Source organism: Aedes aegypti, chromosome 2 (assembly GCF_002204515.2).
Source record: "Aedes aegypti strain LVP_AGWG chromosome 2, AaegL5.0 Primary Assembly, whole genome shotgun sequence".
NCBI classification, from domain to species: Eukaryota; Metazoa; Arthropoda; class Insecta; order Diptera; family Culicidae; genus Aedes; species Aedes aegypti.
Genome location: NC_035108.1, coordinates 76,277,579 through 76,297,212, shown reverse-complemented (window position 1 = coordinate 76,297,212; position 19,634 = coordinate 76,277,579). Strand labels below are relative to the sequence as shown.

The following is a 19,634-nucleotide window of genomic DNA, read 5'->3' as shown; positions in this document are numbered from 1 at the left end:
TCTGGAGGAATTTCTAGAGGAACTCTGAATTGAAAGAACGGAAGCTTCAAAAATATTTATTGAATATTTAAATTACATAAAAAGCAGAAGCAGAGAAGAACTGGATTTGTCCGAACTGCTATTTAATTTGAACTGTAAGACATGAAATTGGCACTTTAACAAAAGTAAAACGAAAATGGATTAACTAACACATAATTAACATCAAGTAGCAACCAATGTCAAACAAAATAGAAAAAAAAAACACGAAAAAAGAAAAACAAACATACTTATTGTATTACAATATTAAACGGAAATAAAACAAGTTCTTAGAATTTTTAGAAAAACAAAAAAAAAGGATGTGAAATCGGAAGAAGACCATATCTCTGAATGAAGACTGCCACGCAAAATCAAAGTTGGTCCAAATGTTGTACAGAACCTTATGAGTAGTGTGAGGAAAAAAAGTTCGAGAATTTGGATATGGAATTGAAATTAAATAAAATAAACATGGGAAAATATTAATAATATGTTTTATTTAACTCCCTGAAACTTTGATAATGTTGGTTGAACGTGCGAATTTTGCCAAATATTTGTGTGTGTCGTAATTTTGCTCCGTACACCCTTTACAATGTATGAAGTTATCACAATTATGAAAGCCAATATCTTTTCGGGGAAACGGAGTATTCGGGGAAGTGGTACTGTATATTTCGAATAAAACGAATTGCTTACGTAAGTGGTAGAAGGCACTGTGTACCTCTAGTTATATGGATCGTTATATGAAAAACATTCGTTATATCTAAAGTTATATAGAAATTCAAAGATACCCTATTTTACGGTGTTTAAATGTTTATGTGAATCCATTGGAATTCCTCGCAAACTTTTTGCATGGAAATGACAGCAAAATAAGTTGCTGAGAGGATTTGAACTATTCGCGAGAATATCTGCGAGCGCTTCTACCTGCTACACAAAACGCGAGATTGCGCGCATGATAAGTCCTATGCTCAAGTGGATGAATTTTGTTTCGATCGAGAGATATCGTTCCGTATCAAAAGCAAGCAACTGGCTAGTTGGTTGTCGCCGATCGGCGAGCGTGGTTCACTCGCCGACCGGTTTCGAGCAACCTCGAAAAGTGTTGAAACAAGCTTTCGGGTTCGAGCTCATAGTCAAAATGTAAGTGCAAAAATTGTGAATTCTATTTTCAATATCGCTTTAATCCAGAATCAATACAGAAAGGCGTTACACGTTAGTTTATCAGTGTCCATCCATTTGGCCGAATTCCGCTTGGCCGTGATAATACATACAACATAATGGTGCATTTTTGTTGAACTTTTATTAGATCGATCAGCGCTTCGGAATTAATTTTGCAAATGTTACATCAATGTAGACAACTAATCAGGAGAGCCGTTGCCGCAAAACAAATAAGCATCTTCACTATCCAAATAGTTTATCGCGGTGAGCTTTTGGTGATTCATGATTTGCACAATGAACGAGAATGGACACGTACAGTCATGTCCACAATAATAGTAATGAAAACCGATTTGCATTTTTTTTTCAATTCTTTATTAGTATCATTCCAAACATTACATTCATGTTTTTATATCAAGGTGTTTTGTGTTAGAAAACACTATCAAACAATAATTAAACATTTATCAACATTTTGTTAGCAACATATTGCATTTCATTTGCCGTAGCAGTTCAGATTATTTACAGGTAAGTTAATTTCACCTGCATTTAAGAGAAAAAAAAAACGCTTTCAATTTACTTCACCTAGATATATAACGCATTTATCGTGGCAATATAAGATTGCAACGATTTTTGTCTAGAATTATTAATATTTCTCGAAAACTTATTCAAACAGACTCAAGTCAAAAAAGTATGCAAACTTACATTATCGATTCTACGTGTTTCGTAGACGAAATTCTACACATTTTGCTCTAAACCAACTCGATTTTTCACTTTTAGAACGTTTACTTTTCGGATTTACAAAACGACGAAAGTAAGATTTTCAACGTTCGCTACCTAACCACCACTTTCGCCGCTCCGCTGTATGGAGAGACAAAATGACTTAACCACGAATCAAAACAAAACACTACTTGAGTCAATTTTACACTGATACAAAAACGTCGAAAGTAATTGAATAAATCGGCTTATCATTTTGTAATAAAATTTTTGTGGGAAATAACAGGAACTCCCTAGTTTTTGAAAGCGAGCTTACTGTATGCAAAATTTAAGCAATGTACATGGCGGAAAAATGTCAAAAAGGGTATTCATTTTAAAACAGTTTTAGAGGACAGGTTGTGATTCTTCTGAATTAATTTTCTCAAAACCGTATGGAAGCTACTTACGTCGATTTGAAAAAGTAATCGAGATTTGTTTTTTTCAACATTTGTTCCAATATAACAATATTGGATATTCCATCCAACTCATTAGAACTATACCAGGGAGGGAGCTACAGATTCATTTTCAATATTTTATTTTGCTTCCTTTGCAGAGCTTTCTTCCTGGTATTACAACAGCTAGTCCATATTGGTACAGCATACAACATGGCTGGCCTGAAAATTTTTGATTCTATTGATGAGTAGATAAAGACATTTGTTACATTCAACTTGAATGCCCTCCATGTGATTTTTGAAAGTTAAATTTTTATCTAGCATGAGCCCTAGATACTTAACGTCATCTGATTAATTTATTGGAGACCCCTCTCATCGTAACAACTTGTCTACTTGGAGGTTTAAAAGAAAGAGCTTTTGGTTTATGTGCTAATATTATTAGTTGAGTTTTGGAAGCATTAGGAAAAATATTCCATTTTTGCAAGTATGAAGAAAAAATATCCAAACTTTTTTGCAATCTATTACAGATGACACGCAGGCTTCGGAGCGGCCTGTGTCATCCGCAAACAAAGATTTTTGACATACATGAGGTAACTCAAGTAAATCTGATGTAAAAATGTTGTATAAAATTGGCCCCAAGATTCTGCCTTGAGAAACACCAGCTTTTACAGGAAGTCTTTCAAACTTGGTGTTCTCATAATTAACCTAAAGATGACGATTTAACGGATAACTTTGGATTATTCTAACAATGAATGTTGGTTACTTAGTTTTTTTTTTAATTTTCACCCAAGCTTTCATGCCAAACACTGTCGAATGCTTTGTCTTTGTCTAGAAGAGCAAGACCGGTAGAGTAACCTTCGGAATTGTTGGAACGGATCAAATTTGTTACACGTAAAAGGTGATGAGTTGTCGAATGTACATGGTGGAATCCGAACTGTTCATTGGCAAAAATTGAATTTTCGTTGATGTGGGCCATAATTCTGTTCAAAATAACCTTTTTAAAAAGTTTACTGATGGAGGAAAGCAAACTGATTGGACGATAGCTAGAAGCTTCTGCAGGATTTTTGTCTGGTTTTAAAATTGGTACAACCTTAGCATTTTTCCATTTGTCAGGAGAATATGCCAACTGAAAACATTTGTTAAATATATTAACTAAGAATTATAAGCTACTTTCTGAAAGTTTCTTGATGAGGACGTAGAAAATTCCATCATCGCCAGGAGCTTTCATATTTTTGATTTTTTTTAATAATAGTTCTCACTTCTTCCAAATCAGTCTCCTAGGAATTTCGAAAACGGTCTCTTGATTGAGAATATTTTCGAAGTCCTGAGTAACTTGATTTTCAATTGAACTTCTTCTTCTTCTTTCTGGCATTACGTCCTCACTGGGACAGAGCCTGCTTCTCAGCTTAGTGTTCAATGAGCATTCCCACAGTTATTAACTGAGAGCTTTCTTTGCCAAAGTTGCCATTTTCGCATTCGTATATCGTGTGGCAGGTACGATGATACTCTATGCCCAGGGAAGCCAAGGAAATTTCCATTACGAAAAGATCTTGGACCGACCGGGAATCGAACCCAGACACCTCCAGCATGGCTTTGCTTTGTAGCCGCGGACTCTAACCACTCGGCTAAGGAAGGCCCCATTTCAATTGAACTAATAAGTCCTAAATAAAAATTGTGAGCACTTTCAAACTGCATAGCAAGTTTTTGAGCTTTTTCGCAATTAGTTAGTCTTTCAATGCCGGTATTGGCTTCTGAGGTTTTTTTCAAAATTTTAGATAATTTCCAAAATGGCTTAGAGCCAGGGTCCAATTGAAAAATTTTATTTTCAAAATTTTTGTTTCTTATTTGTGAAAACGTTTTTTGATTTTCTTTTCTGCAAATCCTGCCATTTAATTTTCATAGCAGGGTCGCGAGTGCGTTGAATTTGCTTTCTCCTCACGTTTTTAAGACGGATCAAGAGTTTAAGATCATCGTATATAGTCACGGATTCAAATATTACTTCACATTTTGGAATTGCAATGCTCCTGGCTTCAACAATGGAATTTGTTAAAGTTTCAAGAGCATTGTCAATATCTAGTACTGTTTGCAAATAAATGTTAACATCAAGATTACTATCGATGTATGTTTCATATGCATTCCAGTCGGCTCGTAAATAATTGAAAATGGAGCTGATAGGATTGAGGGTCGTTTCATGCGATATTTGAAACGTAACAACAACGGACAAGGTCGGAATCAAAATCAGCATGAGTAATGTAATTGTGAATGACGCAGGCCTCCCTGCCGTTCAAAAAAGTCTGCTTGTTATCTGTAGTAAATTGCAGAAAATTGAAAAAGAGAGCTTGCAATAACTAGATATGTAAGTGTTCTTAGAATCCAAGAAATTAAATTACCACTCTTTCATTGGTACATATATCGCGCGGCAGTTAAGAAGGTAATTCTACTTAAGCCATACTTACTGCGCGTGCTCATTCGACGTGGTCACTTTGTGGGACTCTTGAAAACGACACGTTTCACACATTTTACAAACCGTGTGTTGTAATCAATACCAATTCCTGGAACATTAAACCATTTGCTCGTAGATCAGCAACTGTGAAAGCGTGAGTGGTGCAGACCGCGAGCGAAGCTCTCAGCGCTGCAATATTGCACATCCGAATTGAGAAAAGAGGGTGAGTCGGTACATTTGGTCTATAACAACCAACTGCTGATTGATACCATGTCAGTAGCAGTAAAGCCTCGAAGGAATATGTGTATTAGATCTGCAACCATATTTATAAAATGTTATATAAAACCTTCTAGGTACTTCTTCTTTTTGGTATTAAGTCCTCACATGAACAGAGCCTGTTTCTCACTCAGATTAGTATTCTTTTGGCTACTTCCATAGTTGTTAACAGGAGCATACAACAGGTTCAACGTATCAAACTCTACTGACGCGTTTATTTTTTTGTTTTTCACCGGCGCATTTCGTGTTTTCTTCCGCGAAACGCGATCCGGACACAATGGATCCAACAGATTCAACGGATCCAACACTACTGACGCGTTTTTTTCACCGGCACACTTCGTTTGTTCTTCCGCGAAACGCAAATCGGACACAATGGATCCGTCAAAAGATACAAACCCTAGTGGAATTAAATGGTACAGTACTAAATTCGGTTTTTCATCTTCTTTTTGAAATTATCCGGCAATTTTTTAGAAGTTTTTTTCAAAACTATTTTATATGTTACTCTAATCTATCTAATCTAATCTAATCTAAGCGCTTGCACAGCCAATATTGAAGAGCATCCTGGAAATACTGGAATTTCTTCTAGTATTTTCTTGTCAGCCTTAATATTTGCAGCATATCAGTGATATGATACAAATACTAAAATGGCCAGGCCCACTGTGCAGACTTGGTTTGGAAGATAACTCAAAAGTTCACAGCGATCAGATTATCCACTTATGAATAATATGATAGACGTAGAATTTTGAATCTTATTAAGGAAGAAACGGGGACAACCGTACCAACCGTCTCATTTCAGGGGGAAAGTTTAAATCGTTGGGAGTGGCATTGCTAATAAATTAAATGCACGCTCCATTGTTGTTGGTGCTCTTTTTCCAGGGATGGGACACAGGTATTTCTTCCTTATGTCCTGGCTCGGAAGCCTAGGCTAAAGCGCCGTTACTCGCTCTCTGCAACGAGAAAATAAGATTCAGGTTAAGCAACCCCCCCCCCTATATTACATTTAAAAAAATTTCAAACCATAGCATTATTCGCAAATCGTAGATTAAATTACGGTGATTGGTACAACCTCATTATTAATTGTGACAACATCAACTGCTCGATGTTTAGTCAGACCGGATCAAATTTTAATTACAAAAAAAGTCCAACAAATATATGAAAAAGATTACATAGTCAGATTTGCAACGTGCAAACCACACCAATGAAACCTTTTGAATAATAGGAGTATAAATATGAAAGATCTCACCAAATTAGAAATAGTCAAATGACTGTATTCGACTCAGCAATCAGGACCTCGAGGACCTCGAGAGACCAATCGATTTGAAAAATCCGGTTAATCACTTCCAGATTAACAATCATTGTCAGTTGTAGATACAGCTTTATAACTCCTAATTTTCAATAACTTCACGCACTAGCTGTTAACTCATGATGGTTTTGAACTATGTGATTAATTGCACTTCCGACCAACTCGTGGCACTAACAAACAACTTACGACATCCAAATTCCATTTCTACATGCACTCCGCACTTTTTGTAAAATACAAATGGATGGATCATTAAATCGCACTAATCGAAACAAAGAATTAAATTTTATATAACTGAACACTTGAATCAGCCGTTTAGAAAATTTACTCGGAGTGATCAAAACGCGACAAGAAATACGAAACACCAAAACTATTTTTATATGTTACTCTGTATATTAACTGGATATGGATGCAGTGTTTCGTGAAGTAATCCGGGCAGAAATATCTTTAAAAAATATTGAGGTATTCCTGGAAGAATACCTGATGGAATTTCTGTACACTTTTTTAAGAAGTTCTAGAATGAAATACAATATCCTTTAGCAAAGCGGTTGCAATATTTCCATAAATCCAAAAAATTGCTATTGTTGTAGGAAGAAAAAATCCGTTAAAAACATGGATGAATCACTGGTGAATTTATCGGAATAATCCTAAGACGACATCCTTATAGAAACAATATTATAATTCTCTGAAGAAACCCCTGAACAGAGAGAATTTTGAAGGAATGCGGGGAGCAACATCAAACTGATTTGAAAGAGAAATCAATAGAAACATTTAAAAAAAAAATGCAGTTTTACCTACATAGAACCTCTCTGAGAAATCGCTTTGAAAATTTTCAAAATGCTTTGATTGACTTCCAATAAATCAAATTCAATGCTTGTCCGTTGTCTAGTGTTAAGTTACAGTCTGTGCAGCTAAATGGCTGAAGACGGTGTCCGTGTCTTTTAAATAAATCAAAAAGAAAATGTTATTGGTGACTTTAACGTAAAACATCGCTCATGGAATAATTCGCAAAGCCATTCCAACGGCAGAATTTTATTTGACGAGTGCTCTTCAGGATATTTCTCAATTCAATACCCTGATAGATCTACTTGCATTTCCTCTTCCCAACCCTTCTACGATTGATTTTGTCTCAAACGACTCTAGTCACCTTTGTAGTCAACTGGTTACTCATGCTGCTTTTCATTCTGATCATGTCCGTCACAGTTTAAATATCCCATGAAGCGAATCTCAACCCTATCAGCTCCTTATTCAATTATTTTGAGCCGACTGGATCTACTCCTATTGAGGACCCTTCCTGTTAAATTTTGTTTTCAATTCCTCTGGGTTCAGGTTATAGGATAAAGAATGTCAAAAAAGGCTCTTAGTGAATAACTGTAGATATTCGGACATAATGTCAAGTAGCAAAATATACAGTTTGACTTGATACCAATTCGACCTGTCGAGCAATGACGAATTGATAGTTCCTAGAAGCCATAATCCACTTTCGTCGGTTCATCGAAATGAAAGCAAAATTAGCGTTCGGAACTAATCGAGAATAATCGTGAGCGTATCCACTTGAGAATTCACCTTCTCCGCGAGGCGTGAGAGTTAATTGATTGCGCATGCTAAGTAAGTGGATGAACTCTGTTTTGCGCGAAAGTCAGCAAACCGCATCACAAGAGGCTTGCAGCACCTTCAGTTGGTTGACGCCATTCGACGGGAGTGATATTATTTCGATTATTTCCTAGATTCTCATCGTTCTCAGTTTGCAGTTTGCAGAATGTTCCGAAACAAGTGATTAATAAAACATTGAGTTTCAGATGATACATTGTGTAAGTATACGATTGAATTTACGAGTGTGGTGAAATAAGAAGCATCCGCTGCAATATATGTGGAATTTATAGTAAAACATCATATCAAACAAATTTGGGATTACCTCAACGAACGTCCAAATCATAGCCGGGAATCAGTTCCTACATGTCGAACAAAGAATCTCTCCATTCAAGTCAAACAACGTGGAGCACCACCTTGGTGATTCATCTTTTGCATTTGATGAGCATGGGAGAGAGTTATATGGATGCCGGCGGTCTGATTCAAATTTGATGCGGGTATTTCCACATGATGCAATAGTTTTGATTCTTGGAAAATGTAGTGAATATCGGTGAAGGAGACTGTTTATGTGTACCTCTTTCTTATGCAAACATGTCTAACGAATTGAATGAAAGTGGTTATGATGGTCGCACGGATTGTTATAATGCCCAATTTATCCAAATTTAACATTTTCATTAGGTTTTTGATAGGATTTCTCACATTATATGCTGGGAAACTGTGTATGAGCTATTGAAATAACGATTTTTAGGCAATAGGAATATGAGTGCAGAGTTGGAGTTATCAGCATTTTCATATGATTTAGCATATTATACGCAGGAAAACCGTTTATTAGCTATTGAAATAACATTTTTTTAAGCAATAACAGCCTGATTATGTAAGAGCAGGTGTTATAACTGACCGCACGGATCGTTAACATGCCCATTTTACCCAAATTCCTCATTCAATAAGGTTTTTCATAAGATTTGTCAAGATAAGCAACATATTAGACACTTATTTTTAATTATGAATCGTGGTTTACGGCTAACCAGCCGCATAGGCGTAAATAGCCATCAAACTTGAGGGGGGGCACGGCCTCCTCTCACTGAAGGTAGAAGTCGAAAGAGGAAGAAGCCTGAAGAGAGTCCCAATTGATTATCTTTATTTAACATCCTAGAGAAATTTCATGGGAACGTAATTAAAATATATCTTTTCGGTATACTGTCAAGAAAACGGTTTTTACCCAACAACAAAAATCTCTTAAAAAAAGATTTAAAAGCAGGAAGCAAGTTTACCATTCCAATTCGGTTTGAACTAGAATATTAGCAGAATTATTAAACTAGATGTAGTTTTGAATGTTGTGTCGTGTCCGAAGATAACTGTTATACTAGCATATTTCGATATCCGAATGTAACCGAGATCGAATAGCGAAGCTTATCGCGATACGAATATAGACCAATAAATCAGTTAGACTTTTACCTCCAAGTGAACCAGTCGTTTCATATAATTTCCCTTATCACAGAACATTTTATGTTGAATTGATTGAATTGAGATGCAAGTTCAATATTAAATTATAACCTCTTGAATACGAAAAGCCAAAACAAATTCAGACATCTTAAAGCCAAAATATATTGCGCATTTGAAAATATGGGTTATAGTTGCAGTAGGGAGTAATTCATTTCACCAAACATCTTGAAAGGTAAAATGCAAGATTTTCGAATTTCCCTAAAAATTTGAACATAAGATTAAATAATACCTTTTTATAAGAGTTTAAGACTTTAACATGCGAAAGCTGCATGGCTATCACCAAATTGAAGGATTGAATTTTTTTCTTATAATGATGTCGTACGGTAATTTTGTTCATAAAATTAATAATACAGTCGCCTCTCCACATCTTGATATCGAAGGGACCATCGAGATAGGGAGAGATCGAGACAAAGAACAAATTTTTGATGAACACTAGATTGAAAAACACTCCGTTGTCAAGAATGTAATACACAAACAGACGTAATTTTGCGCTCCTAATTTGCTAAGACAAGACGTGTCAGGTCAAAATACAAAAATGAAACCAATTACCTGTCAAAAAAGACCACTTCTCATTAGTCGTTTTGGCAAAGGCCTACTTCCACATCGTTGAGTTGGATTACAACAGGGCACTTTGTTTCTAGCTCGGCCGTGTTGCTAGTTCATAAATAAGAGTTTTCATCAAATGTTTGGAAATTTTTCACAAAATATTTTTGTTTCAAATCTGTTTATAATCGATGTTAAGTGAACCACATGTGATCTTACAATACAAAAATAAATAAAAAATACTGAATTGAGAGCAAAACAATGGAAATTATGTCAACTCTCCCTAAAACTATCGCCCTTCTTCTTCTTTATGGCGTTACGTCCCAACTGGGACAAAGCCTGCTTCTCAGCTTAATGTTCTTATGAGCACTTCCACAGTTAATTAACTGAGAGCTTACTATGCCAATTGACCATTTTTGCATGTGTATATCGTGTGGCAGGTACGAAGATGCTCTATGCCATGGGAAGTCGAGAAAATTTCCAACCCGAAAAGATTCGCCCTGTTTTGAATATAAACCTGAATTTTGAAAGAGATAATACCCTCTATTGCACTAAACGAATAAAGCGTGTAAGAAACAACCAAATTATGAGTCTTGATTGGGCCCAGATAGCCGTAGCGGTAAACGCGCAGCTATTCAGCATGACCATGCTGAGGGTCGTGGGTTCGAATCCCGCTGGTCGAGGATCTTTTTTAAAAGGAAATTTTCTCGATTCCCAGGGCATAAGAGTATCTTCGTACCTGCCACACGATATACACATGCAAAAATGGTCAATCGGCAAAGAAAGCTCTCAGTTAATAACTGTGGAAGTGCTCATAAGAACACTAATCTGAGAAGTAGGCTATGTCCCAGTTGGGACGTAACGCCAGAAAGAAGAAGAAGATGAGTCTTGATATCTGAATTTGTTCACAAGATTTAATTAAAAAGAATACTAGAGCATTGGCTTTTGTAACGATAAGGTTATCGACTGAAAAACAACGGGGCAATCTTAGTTGAGCTGTCACGTCCTGTCCTAGCTAATTTGTTTTGAATCCCAAAACTTTGGTCTAGTAACCTTCGATATTGGTCATATTGACATACGGAGAGCAAATTGGGAACAAAAAAATCACAGAAACAATCGAGATATGGAGATATCGAGATAAGGAGGATATCGAGATATGGAGAATGAAAATGTGTGCAGACTGAAGGGACTTATGAAATCATCGACATAGGGAGAGATATCGAGATGTAGAACATCGAGATATAGAACATCGAGATGTAGAGAGTCGACTGTATCCAACTTTGATGGCTTGTTCACATTTGGGCTACTACAAAATCGAAAAATGAATCCGGTCGGTCTTAAATTATAAATGCACGTCCGAGAAACTCATATTTACAGAAAAAAAATATGAGATCATTTTTGAAAAAAAAAACACCAGATTTAAACCAAGAGATTGGCAGAGATGTTAGAGAAGGACGCCTAACTAACGGCTGAAGTTGGTGAAGTAAAAAATCTGAGTGACGAGAAATTTAACAATGTTTTGAGATTTTACGTGCATAAATTTATAATATTAGTGTAACTAACAAAAAATCCTTAGTAGTTAGTCTGTAAAGATTTTTTTAACTTGCCATAAAAACACAGATCAGAGACAAATGTGAGAGTTATCACCCCAACTTGGGGAGTTTAATATATTCCAAAAATATTGAAAATGATTTCATATCGTTTCAAAGCAATACATCATCTCTATTGCTATTTTTCTGGCAAGTAACGCCACGTCTTCTAACTACAGACATTTAACATGAATGCATAATTATCTGAAACTAAAGAAACCCCAAGAAACATTTGCCTATTTTATAATCATTTATTAAGCCATTTTTCACAACTACATACTGAAAAGTTGCTTCATTATATTACTTTTCTTACTTTTCAGCTGCTACGCACACATTGTTCAAGCAAATCTGGCGAAATTATTAGGCTACCTATCATTTAGTGACTGTAATCATATATTGAAATGACGTTTATTCAGGTTTCAATTAGCCTAATAAGGATTGATGATTTAACAACGCTAATTGAACAAACAACATTATTGCAGTTTAATTCAGCATCATGTTTAACAACATTTTATTTATTTCCATGTGAAGTGTTTGTTCAGGCGTTGTTTACACAAATTTGGAGGAGTTATAAAGCGTGTCGTTGTATATTGACTCTAGTCTACAACTTCAAAATCGCTTTATAAGCATTTATCTCAGCTCTTATTCAACTGAGACAAAAATAATTAAAAACAAATAAATGACTAAAAATTGCTAACACTGTATACATCAAATACAGTGTACACCCGATTCTGTTTTGCATGGATTTTTTTTACACGGCCGTGCAAAAAAAGTTTCCATACCTTTTTTTTCGCCAAAACCTTATTTTGCATGAAACGTCGAGAAATGGTGTTACTTTTTTTGCACGGTTTTTGAAATTTTGAACTGAAAACTTTTTTTTTGCACGGTACGCATCCCCCGTGCAAAAACAGAATCGGGTGTATACTTTTACCACAGACAAACTTTTACCGTGAATTAATAACCACTTTCAATAATCAAACCTGGATACTGGATTCAAACTCGAGACCTTCCCATCGTCAGCGGTATACCTTGCCATCTCAGCCATCCTTAAATGCATATATCAGCCTTCCAGTGCCCAATATAAACCTCTTGTAGCTGAACATTGATCATGTTTGAGCTTCTATTCAACAATGTCTAATCAACACGTGCTATGCTGATCAACAACTGAACAAGCACATTACTTCTGCTACTGTTCAGTTTTGATGCAAGCTGAATTCAATGGTATAAATAGCACACAGTGAGAAAATTTATGTCAATGCTGATCAAAATTAAAGTTTATTCACAAAGTAAAAACAGTCTGAAATGGTTAATCGAATTGCATAAGAAGTTTTAAATTATTAAAACTTTAATTTAATTGTTCATCTAACTAAATTAAAATTCATTTATTTATTTCATATTTTATATTCTTTTAGGTAAATATTTTAATTATTTGTCGTATTGTTTCGATCTATTGAGCATTATAGAAATATAAAATATATTTCAATCATTTGTATGTTAAATGCGCTCTTTTAGTTTTTCAAAATAATCCTATATCAGAAGACAGATTCAAAATATTTTCTAAATATAATTGAATAATTATGCTGAGAGAGCATCAGTTATGATTGTATCCAATATGTTTTTTAAATATTTGTAAGTTAGTGACGAATTTGCCAATGGCAAAAAGCCACTCATATAGAGATAAATAATAATAATATTGATAAGTTGAACATTGCAATATATTAGGAGTATGACGCAATTTCGAGATATTTTGTCCATTTTCGAAAATTTGCCTATGGTGTGACCTTTTTTGTAAGGCTTATTTGTTGCTGAACAATGTGTTTATCAATCGTTATTTTGGCCATCTTTGGATTAAATGCTCGGATGATATATCTATGTTGAATTAGGATTTTATAAAATACCTATTCAGCTTTTAATCATATTCATGTTAAGCATGGAAGCAGCTGAAGTGTGAAGCAACCAAAACGTTAGTTCGTCTCCTGTACATCTGTTTACATAATTATATTTGTTTGGTGGAATATTGGCTCTTTAATAGAAGGAAAAATGAATTGTTCAACTCATTAGTAAAACAATCTTGACAAGTCGACAGAGATTCTTTGGAAAAGTTAAATAAATACCATAAATTTCGGCGAAATTGATCAGTAGGGTGAAATTGATCACCGTGTCATGTGATTTTAAAACTTACTAATTGTGTACTGAAAACTATAGTAAATGAACGATGTTTGTTTTTAATATTGTCGAATTGTGTGTAGTGAAGGTTTTTGTATCAAAGAATGTTTATTTCTATGAAAATAATGTAAAATTCCAGAATCATGTTTGGTGTGATATTGATAGACATCCATAAACTTCTAGTTCTAAACAAGGATTTGGACATGGTGTCAGCCTGAATGTTTGTAAGGATGCTTGAAATATATCCCTAAAACAGATTTTACTATCAAAACTCGTATTAATTTGCTCGATTTGTTAAAATATTTGAATTTCTGTTGCATTTTAGGAAAATCCTTAGGAAATTGCCTACGTTTAGGCGCTTTCGCGGTGTGCTTGAAATTTAATAGATGATCATTTCCATAAATATTGTTGAGAATTTGGCTAGCATATTCGGATTCAGTAGGCCCATATTAAGTATGTAGAGTTGTATCCTCAATTTTTTATTTTAGTGATTATTTTTAGCACTAACATCACGTTTGTTAGGAAATTTCGGTACATGAGCCAATGACGTCCATCGTCGTAACTGTTATTCAGCATTTAGTTGTATGATATTCATAACATTTTAGACCAGGAAAACTGTGAAAAAATTACGATAATTCAAGGACATTGCCCCGTGATATTATAATTCGAGGTAATGTCATTCGGCGTAATGGGTAGTTCGGGGATATGGAATTCGGGTGATGACATTCGGCGTAGTGGGTCGTTTGGGGATATGGAATTCGGGGTAATGGTATAGAATCCATTATATAGCCGTTCTCTGTAAGAAGTGGTATCAGCATTCATCAGCTTCATCATGGTTCTTCCAATGATTAACCCGTGTAGGCCTGAGTGAAAGAAAAAAATCTAAAACTCTCACCGCTCAGCGAATACTAAACGGATTTCAATTATTTTTTGTCAGTATACTCGTACATATATCTAGTTTCTGAAAAAGGTCGAAGGATTTCTTGAATATTCCTGTGGCCGGAGTTATTGCGGTGGATCACTGGGTCAGGTCGGATGACAAGGGTTCTATGCTTCTTTGCCCCTGGAGGTAGGCAAATTTCAAGTCACAGATAATTTCCAGAATCGGCTATAAGGCCGGAACAAATTTTAAATTTTACTTTTGTCACCCCCCCCCCCCCTTAAAATTTTTCAAAATGTCAGAGGGGGGAAATAAATAAAATGTTTTATTTTCAGTGTTGGTCTTCATTATTTTCCGTGTTTTTTGCTAGTTTTAAATCTCTTTGTTAATGCTAATAAGATTGGAATTTTACTTGGACGTTTTTCTTTTAAAACAATAATTTTCTCATCGTAATAAACCGTTTTTCTGCACGCCAATCTGTAACGGCCTACTTACTTGCACTGAATTAGGCAGTACCGTTATAGACATTACGCAACTTGAAACAGTTTTGTAATGACTACTACGCAACGCATTTTCATTACGCAATTATTTTTTTTGAGTTGCGTAATGAATCATTACATAATCTTTTTCAAACATTTTAAAATGATGGAAAATGCATTCCGATAAGGTTTTTAATGTTCCCAAGTGGTTCTCTACGAAATTGCAAAAAATGTTGTACGCAACATGTTGCAGAACGCGATTTCTACAGTACTTATCGCATTTATCGAACTCGTCAAGCCTCGTTATAATCGTTTTATAAAAGTAAGACTTGTGCTGTTAAAATGTAAATCGTTCTGAAACTTGTTGTGTAAATTACTATTACGTCATTATTACTATAACACTAATTAATATTTTAGTGATTTCCATGAATTATCATTTTGATCAACCTTCGTAGAACATCTTGTCAAATCAATGCAGAAATCTTAAATTTTATTTGAATACATCTTTTTCTAGTGGATTTTTTTTCTGGATGTATAAATATTGAAAGCATAATCATCATCCACAAGCTGCGTATCAAATGTGTTACTATACCTTGTCTTTATTGTATTGTATAAACGTTATGAATTTATATTTCGTTAAAGAATACAATCATAAATAAGGGGGAAATTGTTCCATAAATATAAAAACTGAACTTTTACCCTAGCAAAGCTCGCGGGAAACTCTCAGTAGCAAGGGACCCCTCGAGCTGGGTCTCAAGGTCGGCTTACTACCGGGCAATCGGAGGGGCTTCACGAACAACGTGCAGATACTGTCACCTTACTTGGGTTATGGGATTTTAAAAAGGTGTAATTTGAGGAAACTAATGGCATTTATTGAAATTCTATTGTAAATGGGGTGTGGGTTGAATTTATTGAAAATTTATTGCAATTGTGGGTGTAGAGTGGGTGTAGAAGGTTTTGGGACACGTACCGGTACTGTTGGTGATGCTGATGTCTCGATGCCGATGGACGAGCGCTCGCCGACGATGTTTCTGCGGGCCGGCTGACTGGACCTCCGGCGGATTTCCCAGCAGGGTGATGGTGGTGGTGGTGATCGGAAAATTGACTGGTGGATCGGTGAGTAGATCGACTTGATGAAATGGTGCGATCTACTGGTCTCTCTGGCGTCTTCTCTCTTTGGCAAGCATCGACAGAGCCCAGGACAAGGCCGGATTGACTCTGCCGAGAGAGGTCCTCCTTTACGGTTAGAGCACCTTTGGGCCCGAGGAATCGCTCCTTGGTGATTATGGCCTCGCAAGACCAGAGCGGTGGTAATCTTTTACGGTTAGGCGTAGTGGCCAACTAAGGACCACTATGCCGAATCGTATGCTTCCCCAACTTTCGTTGGAATACAAAATGGCGAAGTACCTTAAGGTACCACAAAAGGTCCTGTGAGGGCAACGGGGATGGGTTTTAGAAAATTGCTTACTAGTCATATTCTAGTCTAGCGTAAGTAGTGTTAGGGAGAAAGTTATACAGGAGTGCAGTCCTACCTGATTGAACACTTAATATCACCCGTTTCACTTCACCACTCACTTGACTTACAACGTAAGAACACTTTTAATTTTTAATTTTACGATCCGAAGCACACGAACGCCAGAACTTAAGTGAGAGATGGCGAATTAATTTTGCGCCTCAATCCTTACAATCTCTCCTATTATGAGACGTGCATTGTTACCACCCCTTTTGTATGATCTTCTACGCCCGCCGAATATGTATGTTGTTGTACCCACTCAGTTATGCAATATGTCTCCCACTTGTACCCACTCTACTTTGTAATGCTTTAACAATTTTTGAATTTGAAATGACTAACCCTACTAATCAACATACAATTTTTATCAATTTACATTTAAATAACCCTACTAACCCAACACCTACTAACCAAAGAAATGTAACAGTATCAAAACATATAAAGCACACATTAAAATTCTAAAAATCCTGTAACACTCGGTTACACTATCCCCCCACCTCGGAAAAATAAATGTTTAAATACATTGAAACATTTATTTTCCTACACAAAACAAAATAGAATCAATTTCAAAAACTTCAAGACAATTACCAAAATATACGACAAAACATAGTTAATTAAAATACGACACGTAGTAGTTAAAATATCTATAAGTTTACGACGACTACATAACACGTTAAAACCTTGTGTAACTAAGAGCGAAATTTCAAATAAAATTTGCTATAATCGATCACGTGTGGTCCCTAACTGTGCCTATGTGCGTCGATAAACACCAAGATGAACATCTATGGTGAGTTCCTACTACACTCATTCCGTTACTGCCTCATCACGCTCGGGTATGAGGATCAACGAATGCCGAATACGATTTAGTCTACTACCGTGTGTGCTCGCGTGCGTATCTATGCGATTAAAGGGTGAGATGCAAAGCAGAGTTGAATGCAGATAGACTACGTTGGATCTAATTTCAATGCGATAAGTGAACTTGTTTCATGATTCTATTCTTTAGGCTGATTGAACTTCTTTATTTCCAGCTTCATTCCACCAGTTGGCCACCTGGTGATGTAGGAACGATTCTGAAAACAAATTTCGTTCGATTGGATAGTTGTTTCATGCTAAAAAGGTACGTAGCTCTACACACGGTATATACAGTAGAGTAATGTTTCTTATTCTTGACCCTATAATTAGATGTTCTTTTCAATTCTATTTCTAGATGCATATCTTTTGTCATTGCGCACTAACAAAAGACCACAATGTTTCAATCCGGATTGATATACGACACATTTTGATAAACCTTCTCTCTTTCTCTTTTACAGACACACGACAATTTATCAGCGAAGACACAAACCGTGCTTGCTGAGAACGACAACGACTACGATGGACTATGCCATAAAACTATTACCGACGACGACGATGATACTGACGATCACGACGACGGGGACAACTAAGTGCACTTATTACACTTCAATAACTTAACACGGTGAACAAGACTCAGACGACGATTCATGACTCTTCACTTTGGTACTACGATGACCTATGGATTTGGACTAACACAAAGGATAATTGAAAAACGACGTCTAACAACTGGATTTCAATGTTCATTTGGTTCTAAGTTCTACGCTTATTGATGAACACAAGCTGGATCGTGACCCAGGACGAAATACTGCTGATGATATGGCTCAACGAAGACCTAGGATGAACGACGATGACCAACAATCAGCTAAAACTACAATTTTTCTATTCGCTACTACGTAACTAACGTCCTTCTAGTAGTTAGAATGGTGTATGCAACTCATACATAATTATTTATTTTAGGGGAGGCTTGCGCACTATTCATTACCGGGTCAAAGATCGTTGGCGGAGAATACTCCGAGACTCCGGCCTGCTTCGTCCGCTACCTCATACGAGCTACTACCCCGCTTCGCGATAATGATGCAAGGGGTATACAGAGGCCCATATTTGGCATTATAATGCTCTACAGCTGACGACTGCCGGAAGTTACGCTTGAACACCTTCTGGCCAACTCGGTAAGCTGGAGCAAATTTCTTATGCCGTAAGTTATAAACCTTTCTACTCTTTTCATCAGTTTTCTGCAGATTCTCCTTGACTTTTTCTAATAATTTTCCTCCTACTTCCTTCCGGTATTCTTCTCTAGCCTCTACCGACAGTTCACCTTCATCTCTCTCACGCCTATGTTCTTCCCCCTTTACAACCTTCTCATGTCCATAGAGGATCCTGTAAGGCGTAAATCCGGTAGAAGCGTGGACAGTCGTGTTCATCATCTCTTCGATGTCTCCGACCCTGGTATCCCAAATCCGTTGATCGGTTTGCATATAGGTCCGCAGACACGCGTTAATGGTTCTATTGGCCCGCTCCACCGGATTAGCTTGGCTGTGGTGCCTCGCATTAGGCCAGTGACGGATCCCTCTCTCTGCCAACAGATATTGGAACTCTTTCCCGGTAAAGGTCGTGGCATTATCACTAATGACCACTTCCGGTGTTCCATATCGCCGAATCCAGATGTCTTCCACGATCTTACAAACTGCCTTGGCCTCAATCCTCTTCACAGGAACCAGAATAACCCATTTAGAAAAAAGGTCCATTAGGACTAACAAATGGCAGTTTCCGTTTTTACTTCGAGGAAGGCTCTGGATAAAATCCAATGCTAGAATCTGGAATGGCCTATCCGTGAGTTTTTGCTTTCCCATTTCCGGTGCTGAAGCAGCATTACCGGGTTTGCACTGCTTACACGTAACACACGCTTGTACATGTCGTTTTGTATCTATTGCCATTTTTGGCCAATAGTACCTGGTTTTGACTCGATGCAGAGTCTTTTCAAATCCAGGATGCAGAACGTCATCGTGTTCCTGTCGAAGTACCGACTCTCTCAATCCCTCTGGTAAGCATAGCTTCCATTCGAATCGATAGTCAAGGACATCTGACGCTGCAGATACGAATTTGAACAGCTTCTTATCTTCGATCTTGAAGTCTGCGAAACTCTGCGGATCCTGTTCGACTTTTCGAAACTGCTTCGCATACCATCCATTGTCCTGGG

The 19,634-nt window shown here is 36.6% G+C and overlaps 1 protein-coding gene across 2 annotated transcripts in view; it reads left to right on the top strand.

Annotated features, from left to right (window-relative positions):
- The first annotated feature begins 1,055 nt into the window (after nt 1-1,055).
- LOC5576417 overlaps nt 1,056-19,634 on the top strand; it is a 33,734-nt gene continuing 15,155 nt past the window's right edge. Inside the window, exon 1 of one of the 2 annotated variants that reach the window (XM_001656070.2) lies at nt 1,056-1,146. The gene's annotated coding sequence lies outside the window, so the exon portion shown is untranslated. Of the gene's footprint in view, nt 1,147-7,973; nt 8,137-19,634 lie in introns of those variants that run through there. The other variant, XM_021841264.1, reaches the window with a different exon arrangement.